We start from the raw sequence: 17,096 nt of genomic DNA on the forward strand, positions 1-17,096 counted from the left end.
TGTCTTTTGACTCCTATTTCATGAGTAAATTATAATTTTTCAAGGTTTGTTTATAGTAACTTTCCAATTTGGGTGAGGGTAGATCACATCCAGTGTTCCTCAGAGCTATTTCTGGAATAGATTTGAGATTAGCTTCAGATGTTAATTGGGACCAAAAGAACTGGGTTTGACAATATGCAATGCAAGCACCTAAATTCCTGCATGACACTTCTGTATCTATAATTTTATAATTCTCAACCACTCAGCAAGCATAAAGCAAAGCTGCCACTTTTTTTTTACCACTACGTTTTTTCTTTTTCTAATATTGATACTGTGATTTTGTGTACTTCCACTCCTTTTCCCAACACATTAATCCCATGATTTTTTGCTTTATTATTTGGTATTGGGGTGACACCAGTGGTGCTAATGACTTACTCTTGGCTCTGTGCTCATGGATCACTCTTGGCAGTGTGTTAGGAATTGAAACTTGGTTGGTAGCATTCAGGGCAAGTACCATACACACTGTATTATTCATCTGGCCACAATCCTGTAAATTGTCTGGTGTAATAATACATCTTGTGATTTTTAGGAATATAAATGTCATGGTAAAGTAAAACTGACTGTTGGTTAAAAGCAGTAGAGAAGAAAGAGTCACTAAAATACTTATACTGATAAAAAAGAGGTCATGGGAAAACTGATAAAAGGAAAGGAGTATTAATAGGACCAATAATCTGAAACATGAAAGACATCTGAGCAAATGTAAATGTAAAAAGAAGAGAAAAACTTGTTTTAAAATAGTATCTTAAAATATCAGCTGGAGCTAGAGTCCAACAGTTTGAAGATATCACAAAACTATTGTATAACCAGTACTGGACTTCTAATAAAGGGATGCTACGTAACAAAGTTGTAGAGGATTACCAAATCTCCCTCCAGTCTTAAATCACTGCTGTGATTGCTGTTTAGGACTGAGAACTCCCAGAAATTGCTCCTAATGGACATGAACTAGTTTTGCAAAGTTGCATCCATATATAGGGAGATTTGATACTGCATACAATGTAGGGCTGTACTATTGTGAGCTAACAAAGAAAAGATAGATGACAGTTTTCTGGGCACAATATTCACTTCAGTGATTTTCATATAGTATAACACTGTGTACTGACCTATGAAAAGTCAATTTTATTATAGTAAAATCTGTTTATGATACAGTAACTAGAAACTTATTTAGAGAATAAGCTATGACCCACTGCTAGTCAGTTTTATTCAAATTCACAATAACTAAAGTCTGGTATACATTACCATAATGTTTTAGAGTCTTGTCAGAATGTCAAATATCTTTTACTCAAGCAACTAGTATACTTAAGATTTGTTATATCTTCAATTCTTAATACTATGAGCTCTAATGAACTGAACAGTATATTTCTTAAAAATTAAAAATGTCCAGAAAACAAAGTTTTGATTCAAAATGGTTGTACTTAATTTAAAAATTAATTAGTGCTTTAGAATGCTAAATAGACTTGGAGTAAGCAAGATTCAGAGAATGACACAGGACTGATGTGAAACAAATGCATAATTTTGAAATCCAGTTTAGCATATTGGTCATTTACCACTTTAATTAGAATAAAATCAAATTAAATTATATAAATGTGTGGTGTAGGTACTAATAGTATATAAATTTGTATATATGAATATACATATACACATATTTGACAAATACTTCAACTGAACAATGTAAAATTTCTAATTAGAAAAATGATTTTTCCAATTCTGTGCACCTACAGTACATTAAAATTTTGTTAAAAATTGTACAGTTTTATATGGGTTCAACATAAGAGAAATTTTACTAAATATGAACAGTCATCCAAAACATTTAAAAATATTAACCACCTAAATTCTTTGAAAAAACAACTGTGCACTGCATACTCTTTAAACTATAAAATCTAATATTTAAAAATTTTCAAACTCAAATGCTTTAAGTGACTATAAACAAAATGTTTAATAGTTAATCATTCAAATCACCTTCATTTTATTTTATGGTGCAATTAATAAATGCTTTTTAATTTCTGAGTAGAGAGATAATTTAAAAACTGTTACTTTGCATCTTCAAAAAAGAATTTATAATCCTTATCGAGGTTGCTATTATCCAGATTTACTTTTAAATTTTGACACTTCTTCATAAGTAAAAGATGACTAAATTACCAAGAAACCCAGTGTTTATTTTAAACAGCATTACTGAGAAATTTACATACCAAATTCATCTATTTAAAGAATAGTTATTAATAGTGTTTTCTAGTCTTAAAGACTTGTACAATTATCAGTATGAGAATATTTCACCATCCCATATAGAAATCTATTAGCCATTTAGCAATTTCTTACAACTCACAATTCCAGCCCTCAGCAGCTAATAATTTGCTTTCTGCCACTATTGATTTGTGAATACTGCTACCTTTTGCATGAATAGAATCACAGAATAGGAAATATTTATTTTATTTTTACTGCCCTTATTTGTTGAACTTACTGCTTTTCTTCTTAATTTTTGAAATGTATTCACAATGTTATGCCAAACACAGAAACAAGTCTCACAAGGGAGACGTTACTGGTGCCCACTCAAGCAAATTGATGAACAATGGGAGGGAAGTGCTACAGCGCATTCATTTATTAACTGGGTGTCTTTCACTACTTTATTACAGGAAATCCTTACATATCTTTGAATATAAGTCCTTTATATATATATATATATATATATATATATATATATGAGTTTGAAAATAAGTCTTCTCTGTGTGGTTATCTTATTTTGTGATGCATTAAGCATTTGAAATACATGTGTTTTTAAATTGTAATGCAGTATGATTTACCAGCTTCTTTCCTTGGGGAACTTCTTCTGGAACTTCTAATGCAAGGTTATGGAAATTTACATTTTTTTCAATCTGAAGATTATGTATTTAAATTACTAGTTTTTAAACTCAATAGCGCTTGATATGCTGATTTGTAAACTGTATGCATTTTTAATTTAACAAACATTTCTTGAGTTCCTACTAGGTGGCAGATGGGAGACATCAGGTTTGAGGATTTTCCTTAATGTGATGCTCTATTCCTGACATGAGAGAAACTGCCACTGAGGAGTAAAGCAACATATAAATAAACAACTATCAAGCATTGTAATGGAATGTTATATACAATCGTTGGCTTACATATTTATGTTAGAGAACCAGAGAAAAGAAAGTATTTGTGACAGTCTTTAATTTAGGCCTTTCAAAGTTAGTATTTTTCACGTAAATCATAGGCAAAAGTAGTTAATCAAGGAAGGTAAACCAAACAAAGCTGGGGATACATTCTCTGTATGGGTAATTATGAGTTTATCATTTTATTAAACAAAGAACTCATAAAACAATATGTCTTTTTCTTAAACAAAAATAAAAAGAAATGTGCAATGAGAAAATGACTGGCTATGAAATGTAAAAAGTGAGGCAGCACAGAGTAAGATGACTTTAACTTTTAATGTAAAAGAGAATTAACATTATTTACAAAATGAAATAAAAGAACTAGTAAAAGCTTTTCAACCAGGATTTAGCACTGTAGCACTGTCCTCCTGTTGTTCATCGATTTGCTGGAGAGGGCACCGGTAACATCTCCATTGTGAGACTTGTTGTTACTGTTTTTAGCATATTGAATATGCCATGGGGAGCTTGCCAGGCTCTGTCGTGCGGGCAGGATACTTTCGGTAGCTTGCCGGGCTCTATGAGAGGGACAGAGGAATCGGACCTGGGTGGACTGTGTGCAAGGCAAATGCCCTTCCCACTGTGCTATCCAGGATGTAACAAGTAAAATTTTGTGGCAATTACCCAGCAATCTCTATGATTCTTATAAAGTACGTAAAGTCTTTCTCAACTAATTGTAATAATTACACTGTTTCTTTGCTTAGATTCAGTTTCTTCTTCTCTTTCATTCATAGCTCAAGTTTGCAGATAAAATATAGGAAAGCAAATTAAATTTGAATTTCAGCCAAACAAAAATAATGTTAAGTATAAGTAGTCACATGCATTCTTAGGGCAAGCTTATACAGATTAAATTCCATATGTAAAGAAAACATTGATCTTAGGCTGAAATGGAGTATGTAAGTCATGCATTTATCTGAGAGCTAAAAGAAAAGTCAAAGATTTGGAGATAACAAGAGTCTTTTATGAATTACAATGTATCCGTAGAAAAAAGGATGGGGTCTGTTGTAGCAGGAAAGTGAGAGTAGGTATAGATGTTAGATGATATATGTTTCTGAAATAATGGGATTCTTGAGATTATTGTAAGATTTTGGATTTGGTATGAAAGGTATTGAGTAGAGAAGTACATAATCTCACGTTTTCAATCTAAAATTCTATCTTTTCATATCAATACTGTCAGACTTAAAAGTACAATTAAATAGATAAATCAAAAGCATTTCATAATAATCTAGGTGAAGAATAATAGTGACCTGGACCTATACATTATAGCAATGACTTTTGTGATGGTGTTTATAAGCTTTGAATGGAGTGAACATGACATGAATAGAAATTACAGACTAAACTATGCTCTAAGATGTTTGATTTCAATCTAAAGAATGAATAATAAATAACTTCATTATAGAGAATAAATCTTCTGCAAGAAAACCAGATTTGGTGTTAAAATGGGATAAAAACTGAAGTGGGGTTTGATAAACAAAATCTGAAATAACATTACATACAAAAACAATGATGTCAGGAGTAGGATCTTGCATGAATGTGGTCATATATGTTCATAGTAATCCTAATTTAAATGAAAAATTTTAACACTGGGTAAGATCACATGTGGGATAATCATTGTACTGTCATTAAAAATACTAAGATAGTCTGCTTAGGGATGGTCTCACATGGCATTCTATAAGAGAGTTCTTTAACCAATGCCATGTTACCTATTTTATATTTGTTTCCTATTTAAGCAACCTATATTTATGTATATATACACATATATGTAGTCATAATTTTTTCTGTACACCAATCTTTCATCTATGCATTATTTTAAGTTTTACAAAATATTAAAAAATATTTTTTGAATCATCAAGGACTGAATTCTTATTAATTCAATTGTGACTCAATGTTCCTAGTTGGGTATCAATTAGATATTCCAATCAAACTAAGAGTTTTCTAAACTAAATTTCTGGGACCCTCCTACAATCAGTTTACTCTCCAGTATTTATATCTCAATTGGTAAAAATACCATCCTTCTGTTTCTCAGGTTAAAAACAGTCATCCTTGAAGCCTTTCCTTTTTACCATTTCCTATCTAGACTATTTGGAAAACTCACTAACTTTACCTTTGGAATATATTTGAATCTATCCAATTTTTATGACTTCCACTGACACCATCTGTTTGGGAAACAGTTATTCTGATTATCTCTTCTCTAGGACTGCTGAATCAGTGTCCTAGACCTGGACCATTCCTTTATATAAAATTAGATGTAAGTCACTTCTTAGCCACATATTCTTCTTATTAGGAGAAACCTATTGTAGGGTGAAGTGAAATTCGTTGCATTACTTAATTGTGTATGTATCATTTGGCATCTTCAGTATGCAATCATGTTTTCAGTGTATCTGCCCCCTCACCACCACAAATGCCTTGGAGAGGAAATGAATCTTCACCTAGAATATACAAGGGCAACGTAAATGTCACTTCCCTGCCTCTGTTCTCTGGAGAAAATTCCTAGCCTGGCGAATACTGCAGATGCTGCTTTTCTTCTGTCAGTAGAACATTTTTCCCTCTGACATAGGAAGATTAACGTTTGGGAGACATGAATAGATTTGAGGTTTTCTTTCCATCTTCCTTTTAAATTAAATGGTTTTTCTAATGATCTCATTGTTAACCAAAATATTTTTGAGTCTGTAATAATTTGAGATTTTCAGGTCCCAATATCAAGTTTATTATTTACTTTTTTATTGTTGAGGTAAGATGGTTGCCTATAGTGTTAATGTCCATGCTTTTGATAAACAAGTTATTATATCTCCACCACGATCAACTGACCAGACTCCTCCACTATAGTTCTTATGTCACTTCCTTTGTTTATTGACAGGTTGTGGGCTTTGTCCTGAAGAGTTCAGGAGTTACTTTTGGCTCTGCTCTTAGAAGTGATCCTTACAGTGCTCAAATGACAACAGGTGGTTTCAGGGATCAATCCAGAGTTGGCTGCATTGTAAGGCAAATGCCTTAAAACCTATGCAATGTTTTTGTCCAGCTTTTGTGCTTATGTCACTTATGGTTCCATTCCTGCTATCACTCTCTAGCATCCCTCTTCATCAATGTTTTATAATTTCTTTGAGTCAAAATCCAGTTTATTTTCACAGATACTATCCAGTCCCTTGCTTTGTTTATTTATATGCCATATATAAGTGACATAATTGGCATTTTTCCTACTCTCTCTAAATTATTTTGCTCAACATGACATCCTATAGTCATATCTAGCCAAAAATGCAAAACTTTAAAGGAAGCATTAAAGCTACAATGGAGTTAACTATAATAGTATGATGGGGAGGGTATGTAAATGGTCAGATGATGTGGTTTATTGTGATCATTCTAGGACCCTGATTCTTACTCTGGGGATCATGGGAAGCATAGGAAAGCTATGAGCAAAGGAGTGACAGTTCATTAAAAAAAGTTTGTATTACCTTTGCAACTTATTGGATCTGAATCCATTTTCACAACCTCTTCATGTGGCAAGGGGTGCCTTGTTTGTTCAATCAATCCTCTTTGGAGACTCCAAACTCCTAGAAGATATAGTAGGACGAGGTCTTTGGCCTCCTATTTCTGCTGGTTGGTATTATTGCATTTTTTTTCTGTTTGGGTCACACCCGGCGATGCTCGGGGATTACTGCTGGTTCTGCACTCAGGAATCACTACTGGCGGTGTTTGTGGGACCACATGGGATGCTGGAAATTGAACCTGGGTCAGCTGCATACAAGGCAAACATCCTCCCTGCTGTGCTATCGCTCCAGCCCCTGGTATTATTGCATTTTTGTAATTTATTTATTTTTTTGCTGTTCTTTATGCAAATAACCACCTGGTGTTGGTAAATGAATCTTCCTGTTAGCTACACTAATGTCTCTGTTCCTGGAGCAACTCAACCTATATTTCATGTTACATCTTTGTTGTTAATTCTTTATGCAACATGGAATGTTCTTGGCTAATAACGAAAACAGCTACTACCTAAGCTATTTTAATGAGGCCATTCCATATTAGAATGTGCAAACTTTCCCCAATCCAATTTTCTCCTAGGTTCCTTAGTATTTTTTGTGCTTTTGTATCTTTTTATTTCATCAATAGGTTTCTTTTAAACAGGATAATTTACTTAGTATAGTTTATTGTTGGTTAATCTCCAGCTTGTTAGATTAAAATTTCAGAAGATATAATTATATGTTTACTTTTTTGGTGTATCACAAGTTTCCTGAATGAAGTCTGGACTTGACCTCACAAATGTTTTAATTATTCTGTATCTTTTCTAACACAAATAGCATATTCCATAAAAATAAGTTTATTGAATTGGTGTGTGTGCATATAGCCCATTAGTAACTCCTATCAGTTTTTTAAAATAAATATTCAAAATGTGATAAAACATATAATATATTCATGCTTTCTTGCATTAATATTATGAAAATATTTTAATTAAATCTAATATAAAAGACAAATTAATCTTTTACTTCCCTAATGTTAATAGTTTTATCTAAAAAATACTTCATTATTAAAAAATACAAAGGAAACTAAGGGAAACATTATTATATATGTATGTTAATGTAAGCAATATGGTAGAAAAATATAACCTAAGACTAAGTGAATAGGGTAAAGCCCCAGAAGTTTTACTACAATGAGTATACCAACTTCTAATAAAGTGAGATTATTAATTTAAACATAGTCGTCAATTTTCTACTTGGTAAACAATATAATTATGTCTCCTTTCACACTTGATTATCTTTAAGAAAATTATTTATTAGCATTATCATCCTGCTCTAGACTTACTTCAGACTCAAAACTACTATGTTATTTTTTAAATCCTGTACAGTAAAATTAGTGTGACCATTTTTGTCTTTTATTGAATAGCTATTATTCATTTTGAGCATATACTACTCTTCTATTTGCAAATATGTGATATATTAAACATAATAATGAATGATATTTTACATTTTAGTGATGAAATAATGCTGCCAAAATTACAGACATGAGGAAATTTAATGCTGCCAAAATTACAGACATGAGGAAATTTAATGCTGCCAAAATTACAGACATGAGGAAATTTAAGTTTCTGGGGCTGGAGCGATAGCACAGCGGGTAGGGCGTTCGCCTTACAAGCGGCCAACATGGCCGACCCGAGTTCGATTCCTCCGCCCCTCTCGCAGAGCCTGGCAAGCTACCGAGAGTATTCGATATGCCAGACACAGTAACAACAAAGTCTCCAACGGAGACGTTACTGGGCCCGCTCGAGCAAATCGACGATCAACGGGAGGGCCTTTACCTTTTTTTAAGTTTCTATTCTAATAAAATTTAATAATTAACTAATCCCTTGGATACACATTCTGATAAAATATTTCAGGGGATTTTAAAGTTATTTTAATTGAATATTCTTATAAATCACAAAGATGCTGTCTATGCAGAAGGGATATTTTCTTGGCCTTTTACTTCTCCTTTGAAGAGGTACTGTGCTTGAGATTTGGTCTTTTTACTTAGATTTATTAAGATTTAATTGATACATAATATTGTACAAAGCTAATACATAAAACATAATACAGGAATATGTGGTGATGTAATTATCAGTATAGTTACTTAAGGTTTTTGATTAATGTGTGAGCATTGATTTAAAAAGTAAGGTTTTTTTTTTTTTTTGCTTTTTGGGTCACACCCGGCAATGCACAGGGGTTACTCCTGGCTCTACACTCAGGAGTTACTCCTGACAGTGCTCAGGGGACCATATGGGATGCTGGGAATTGAACCCGGGTCGGCCGCATGCAAGGCAAACGCCCTACCCACTGTGCTATCTCTCCAGCCCCTAAAAAGTAAGTTTTTATTGGCTGTAAGAGCATTAATATCTACTTTCAAATATGCAATACCATATTTTAATTGTAATCATTAGGGTATGATAATGTAATAACTTAATCTTTATTATGATTATACTTATATAATTGATTTTGACTTTTTTGATACTGCTCTTCCCGTATTTTTCATGCCTACATCTCTTCTAAGGAATTTCATATGCATATTTTTATTTTATATATTCAACATCTCATGGTTTATTAATCTTTTTAGAGAAAATAGAAAAAGAATAAGGTCAAAGAGTACCAATTAGAAAGTTTTACTATCATTAATTAAATTCAGATCACACAAATACATCAGCCTTTACATTGTAAATATTAAACAATTTCTTTCCAATTTAAAAAGTGATACCATGAACGTTCTAGTTAGAAATTAATTATTGATTTTCTAAACAGAGCAGTACACTAAAAATGGTAATAATTAACATAAGGGGTCTATTATTAATAAATTGAAGGAGGTATAGGAATAAACTATAAAATAGGAAAGCCATAAAGTACATTCCATTCTATGGAACAGAAAATGTAGCAAGCAATTTGTACTTAGAGGCATAAAAACAATAAGAATATGCAAAATTTAGAGATGAAATTTTATTTTAAATTTTAGAAACATCAGTAAAGCATTAATTAGGTTTAAAGAAATGTTCACACAGAGTGATCAAATGAATCAGGGATACCATATTCAAATAAAGTCTACCTTGAGACTATGCACAAATCTTAGATTGCTCATAATTTTAGGAGGGACTCTGAAAGAGTTTTGCCAATTTATATCTTGGCAAATATGTCTTATCTGCCCCCAAAAAACTGTTGTGTACCACTTAGTACAGTGAAATTTGAATTTCCCCTAGATCTAGAAATTAGATAAGATTATTCGAGTAATGACAAATAATGGCTATCTATTTCTTATTTGTCCTAAAACATGTAGCTACAAAATTGCATACCTTTAAGGATGAGTTACTAATTTTTTTGTTCTTTTTGTCTATTTGCTTGTCCAACATATGTTTAGTTTTGATTATATGTTAATTACTGAAGCAAGTATATAAAACTCTTTAATCACTATAACTATGGAACACTGAAAAGCATAGAGTATAAGCATTGAGTATTAGTACTTTGCTCATATCACTAATAGGTACTAAGATTTGAACCCAGATTTTCTATTTTGAAGTGTCATGTTTTTCACTTCTGGAACTATTACTCATCTGTTCTTTTTCCCCCTTCTTTGTATCTTGTCAATTATTTTTCATTAGTTCATTTTTTCATTTATCCATTAATTCAACCACCAAAACTAGTATCAAATTACCCTTTAACATACAACAAATATTAGGTTGGATGCTCAGAATATAAAGTATACTGCCTGAGGTTAATATAATGTGGAAAAGAAAAGACCAGATAAAGCAACTAACAAAATTATTAAAGAAAATAAAACTTTAATTACTGGATAATACATAGCTTCAAGATCATGACTTTTTTTAAACTTGTGGAAATATTCTGTTAATCTCCATATTGTTATGTGGCACTCAAATATTGTTCCTGCCAAATAACTAAAGTTTGTAGTTTCCCAAAAACACTACAATGAAGAATTCACAAGTGTTATATTAAACTAAATCTAGTTTTGAAATAAAACCTATCTATTTATAACCCAATCCCATCTAGAGCATGGAACAAAACAGAATTGATGTCTACATTCCACACCAATTAAATTAAAATTAATTCCACATTAGAATGTGTAGGGGATTTGAATAAACATGTGAACTTGTTCCCACTAGACAAAGGGAGGGTTATGGATACATATATTTAATATCTTTAAATAATTATAGTGCTTGTTAGTATGAACATCTGAATAACCAAGTTACTACGTAAACTATGTTAAAAAAAATTCTTGGCCAAATTATTGATTTTTTTTGCTCAACACTTAGTGGTGCTCAGGGATTATCCCTGACTCTGTGCACCAGAATAAACTCTTGTTGATACTCAGGGAACAATATAATGTGCCAGGGCTAAAACTGGAGACTATTTTTGATAATTGACACAAAGCTGAGGATAGAAAGTATAAGCCCTTTCCTATCTCTTGTAAAGTTCCAAAACACTCATTTTATTTTTTTAAAAAAATCAGTGTTGGGGCTGGAGTGATAGCACAGCGTGTAGGGAGTTTTCCTTGCACGTGGTCGACCCGGGTTTGGTTCCCAGCATCCCATATGGTCCCCTGAGCACCGCCAGGGGTAATTCCTGAGTGCATGAGTCAGGAGTAACCCCTGTGCAAAAGCTGGGTGTGACAAAAAAAGAAAAAAAATCAATGTTATCTCTATTCAAAAGCCAATAAATTCTTGAAAACAAAAAAGTTTTCAAATTCTCCTACTGACATAAAGCTGTAAGAAAACCAACAGTCTGAAAGAAGAACCAATCATTAGAGTATTAGGGATATGATGTGGGACCTAAGGCTAATATCAATTGTCAGTGGTGGTTAACCTACAGTCTGTGCTGTAGTTCAGTCTGAAAACCTTTCTTGCTTATTCATCTCCATGTGTTGGAAACAGAAGTGTTAACCTAAGCTGCCAACTTGGAGAAGGGGGATCCTTATTGAAGAGATGCTTTCTTAGGAGAATCTTCCTAAGTCTTCTACTTCTGGTAGAATACCCAGAGCAGGTTTGTTATTGATAGTTAATGGTCCCTTTAACTGTGTATCTGTGTGACTGAAACTGTATCTGATCATCAGAGAAATGCCAACCACACATGCTGGGGAAAAGGGGAGCTCAGATAGAGAAGGGAACACCAAATAAAGGTGTTGGGAGGATCCTCCCAGGATGGGAGAAGCATGCTGAGAGTAGACTATAGACCAAACATAATTGTCACTCATTGCCTCTTTTGCAAACCACAACACCCAATAAGGGAGAAAGAACAAAAGGGAATGCCCTGCCACAGAGGCTGGGTGGGATTGGGGGGGGAGGGATACTGGGATCCGTGGTGGTGGGAAATGGGCACTGGTGGAGGGACGGGTATTTGATCATTGTATGGTTGAGACCCAAGCACAAAAATTTGTAAGTCTGCAACTGTACCTCATGATGTTTCACTAATAAAAAAAAAACAAGATGATACCAGACCCCATTAAGACTAGTGCTCAAAATAAAGAATGAAAATAGCTAGTGTTGTCTTGTATGTGAGAAAATGTTACACTAACCTACTCTCGGTGGAAATGTTATCCAGTCCAGCCATTTTGGAAAACAATATGGGCAAATTAAAAAATGAGAAATTGAGCTTCCTTAAGACCCAACAACTCTAGTTTTTTGGCATCTATCCAAACATCCCCAAATCTCTATTTTGAAAAGACATTTGTGATTCTGGGGCTGGAGCGACAGCACAATGGGTAGGGCGTTTGCCTTGCACGTGGCCTACCCGGGTTCGATCCCAAGCATCCCATAGGGTCTCCTGAGCACCGCCAGGGATTATTCTTCAGTGCAGAGCCAGGACTCAGCCCTGAGCATTGCCGGATGTGACCCAAAAAGTAAAAAAAAAAAAAGACATTTGTGATCTTATATTCATTGTAGCACTACTATAGGCGAAACATGATTGCCACTCAATGCCTCTCTTACAAACCACAGGACCCAAAAGGAGAGAGAGAGAGAACAAAAGGGAATGCACTGTAACAGAGGCAGGGTGGGATGGGGGGGACGAAGTGTGGGAGGGATGCTGGGACCCGTGGTGGTGGAGGATGGGCACTGGTGGAGGGATGGGTACTTGATCATCATATAACTGAAAACCAAGCACAAAAGTTTGTAAATCTGTAACTGTACCTCATGGTGTTTTACTAATAAAAAAAAAAGCTGGAAATAACTCGATAACTCGTGTCCAAAACCAGGTGTCTGTATAAAGAATCTCTAGTATATATACATCATGTAATACTACTCAGCTATAAGAAAAGATTGACTTATGCAATTTTCTACTATATGCAGTAAATTTAAGGGTATCATTTGGAGTGAAGTTAGCAGAAGAAGAGAGACATAAATCAAACAATGTCTCTTATAGGTGGGCTATTAAAAACAAAGAAAGAAGGAAGCAACAAGTGGTCAAAAGCAACAAAAACCAATAACTGATTGTTAGAACAGAGTTCACTAGGATGATGAGTTGTGGTGAGTGGGTTGGGGATGGTGAAGTGAGAAGATAAATGGTGAGGCTAAGATCCTGGAACAATGGTGGAAAGAAATTGGCACTATGGTGGAAGGTGTGGTTAACAAAACAAACAAACAATCAAACAAAAAAAACTATCACTGGCAGTTAAGCGTGATGACGTGGTGACAAAAATAAAACATAAAAAGCAAATGTTCTATACCTTGCCACATTTTTTCCAGTTCCCTTTCCACAAAACATTTAAAAGAACTGACTCACTGACCATTTTAGGCATACTTGGATAATTTAGACAGAATAAGAGTAGGTGCAAGAATGTGCTACCAGATATATTTTTAGCTAAATTAAGTGGATCTCTTTGTTTTCAAGTTAAATAGCATAAATATAGTATAATGATCTCTATTTTGATGAGATCATAAAATTATATATATATATATATATATATGTAAAGACTTAGTCATGTAGATAGAAGAAATGAACCAAGTGAAAGATCAATGATTCAGTTGGAAAGCACAAAAATTCAGGCACTGGCCTTCAGTGTGGGGTGACCCTATTTTGATTCTCACACTGTAAATGGTCTCTCAACACTACCAGGAGTAAGAAGAGCCAGGATTAAGTTCTGAGAACCACTGTATTAGGCACACGTGTGCTCACACACACACACACACACACACACACACACACACACACACACAAATACACACACACACGCAGTTTTTCATAAAAACTGACTTTTTAAAAGAAGTAGGTATGTGTTTAAAGTTAAAAATAAAAATGATTAAAAATATCCCCAGTGAAATTTGACTACCATAAGAAGTGAAGTATCTTATTCTTGTGAAAACTTCTAATTGGGAGATTACAAATCTGAAACAATCTGATTATGCTCAGAATCACAGTTAACGGTAATAAATTTGTAGCACTAACACTAAAGTCCAGATTTTCGGAAGTTATATATATTTATTTCGGGGGGGATGGGGCAGTCCTGGTAGTGCTGAAAGCTTACTTCTGGCTGTCCACTCAGTTAACTCTCCTAGCAGTGCTTAGGAGACCATGTATGATATCAGGGTGTGAACTCAGAGTTGGTCCCCTTCAAGGTAAGTCCCTTACCTGGTATAATATCTCTCCGACTCAAATTTCTATGAAATCTAATATATTAATGTTAAATAACCATACTGATAAATGTGATTAAGTACTATATTGTGACCTCCAAGAATAAAACATATTATTTATTTATTTATTTATTTATTTATTTTTTAATTTTTATTAGTGAAAAACTATAAGGTACAGTTGTAGACTTACCATTTTTTGTGCTTGGATTTCAATTATACAATGATCAAGTACCCATCCCTCCACTAGTGCCCATTTGCCACTGCCACGGGTCCCAGTATCCCTCCCACCCCCCATCCCTCCCATTCCATCCTGCCTCTGTGGCAGGGCATTCCCTTTTGTTCTCTCTCTCCTTTTGGGTGTTGTCATTTGCAAAAGAGGCATTGAGTGGCAATCATGTTTAGTCTAAAGTCTACTTTCAGCATGCTACTCCCATCCTGGGAGGATCCTTCCAAATCCCTTTATTTGGTGCTCCCTTCTCTATCTGAGCTCCCTTTTCCCCTAGCACGTGTGGCTGGCCTCCAAGCCATGAAGCAAAATTCCTGGTACTAATCTCAGCCACTTTTGGGTGTTAGTCTCCTATTTTGTTACTTTATGTTCCCTAGATGAATGCAATCTTTCTATGTCTATCTCTCTCTTTCTGAGTCATTTCGCTTAACATGATACTTTCCATGTAGTATGTAAATTTTCACTTGTATAGTACTCCATTGTGTAGATGTACCAAAGTTTCTTTAACCAGTCATCTGTTCTTGGGCACTCAGGTTTTTTCCAGATTCTTGCTACTGTAAAGAGTGCTGCAATGAACAAACAAGTGCAGATGTCACTTCGACTATACTGTTTTGCCTCTCTGGGATATATTTCCAGGAGTGGTACTGCTGGGTCTAATGGGAGCTCAACTTCTAATTTTTGGAGAATTGTCCATACTGTTTTCCAAAAGGGCTGAACCAGTTGGCATTGCCACCAGCAGTGAAGGAGGGTCCCTTTCTCGCCACATCCATGCCAACACAAGTTGCTTTTGTTCTTTTGGATGTGGGTCATTCTCTGAGGTGTGAAATGACATCTCATTGTCGTTTTAATCTGCATCTCCCTGATGATTAATGATGTAGAGCATTTTCTCATGTGCCTTTTAGCCATTCGATTTCTTCTTTGAAAAAGTTTCTGTTCATTTCGTCACAACATTTTCTAATGGGGTTGGATGTTTTTTTCTTGTGGAATTCAACCAGTACATTGTATATCCTTGATATCAACACCCTGTTGGATGTGTATTTGGCGAATATCCTTTCCCATTCTGTAGACTGTCTTTGTATTTTGGTCACTGTTTCTTTGGAGGTGCAGAAGCTTCTTAGTTTAAGATAGTTCCATTTAACTATCTCTGTTTTCACTTGTTTGGCCAGTGGTGTGACATCTTTGAAGGTACCATTAGCTTCAATATCATGGAGGGTTTTTCCAACTTTTTCTTCAATGCACCTTATGGATTCCAGTCTGACGTTGAGGTTTTTAATCCATTTTTATCTTACTTTTGTACATGGCATTAGGCAGAGATCTGAGCCCACTTTTTTGCATGTAGCCATCCAGTTTTGCCAGTACAATTTGTTAAGAGGCTTTCCTTGCTCCACTTCACTTTTCTTGCCCCCTTATGAAGATTAGACGATCATATGCTTGTGGGGAGATATCAGTATACTCAACCCTGTTCCACTGGTCTAAAGTTCTGCCTTTGTTCCAGTACCATGCTGTTTTAATTATTTCTGCTTTGTCGTAGAGTTTGAAGTTTGGGAGGTTGATTCCTCCCATTTTCTTTTTCCCAAGAATTGCGTTAGCTATTCGTGGGGACTTATTGTTCCATAAAAATTTCAGGAGTGTTTGCTCCATTTCTTTGAAGAATGTCATGGGTATCATAATAGGGATCACATTGAATTTGTACAGTGCTTTGGGAAGTATTGCCATTTAGACAATGTTAATTGTCCAGATCCATGAACATGGGGTATTTTTCCATTTCCTTGTGTCCTCTTTTATTTCCTGAAGTAGTGTTTTGTAGTTTTCTTTGTACAGGCCCTTTCCTTCCTTAGCTAAGCTGATTCCTAGGTACTTAATTTCCTGAGGCACAATTATGAATGAGATTGTTTTCTTCATGTCACTTTCTTCTCTTTCACTATTTGTGTATAGGAAAGCCACGGACTTTTGGATATTGGTTTTATAGCCTGCGACTTTACTATACAAGTCTATTGTTTCTAGCAGTTTCTCGGTAGAGGTTTTAGGGTTCTCGAAGTATAGTAACATATCACATGCAAATAGTGAGAGCTTGATTTCTTCCTTTCCTACCTGGATGCCCTTAATATCTTTTTCTTGCCTAATTGCTATTGCTAGTACTTCCGGTACTATATTGAACAGTAGTGGAGAGAGTGGGCATCCTTGTCTCATCCCTGATCTTAGGGGAAAGGTTCTCAGTTTTTCCCCATTGAGGATGATGCTTGCTGTAGGCTTGTGGTACATGGCTTTAACTAAATTGAGTAAAGTCCCCTCTATCCCCCTTTTGGCAAGTGTTTTCATCATAAACTGGTGCTGGATCTTGTCAAATGCTTTTCTCTGCATCTATTGATATGATCATATGATTGCTATCTTTTCTTTTGTTGGTATGATGGATTATGTTGATTGATTTCCGAATGTTAAACCATCTTTTCATCCCTGGGATGAATCCCACTTGGTCATGGTGTATGAACTTTTTGATGAGTTGTTGAATTCTATTGGCTAGTATTTTGTTGAGAATCTTCACATCCGTGTTCATCAGGGATATTGTCCTGTAGTTTTCTTTTCTTGT

The 17,096-nt window shown here is 34.6% G+C and overlaps 1 protein-coding gene across 2 annotated transcripts in view; it reads right to left on the reverse strand.

The window, feature by feature from the left end:
- Positions 1-17,096, reverse strand: part of PPFIA2 (PTPRF interacting protein alpha 2) — a 500,781-nt gene that overhangs the window by 122,633 nt on the left and 361,052 nt on the right. The gene's annotated exons all lie outside the window — the stretch shown is intronic.

This window comes from Sorex fumeus, unplaced genomic scaffold (genome assembly GCF_029834395.1).
Source record: "Sorex fumeus unplaced genomic scaffold, SorFum_2.1 ptg000003l, whole genome shotgun sequence".
Taxonomy (NCBI): Eukaryota; Metazoa; Chordata; class Mammalia; order Eulipotyphla; family Soricidae; genus Sorex; species Sorex fumeus.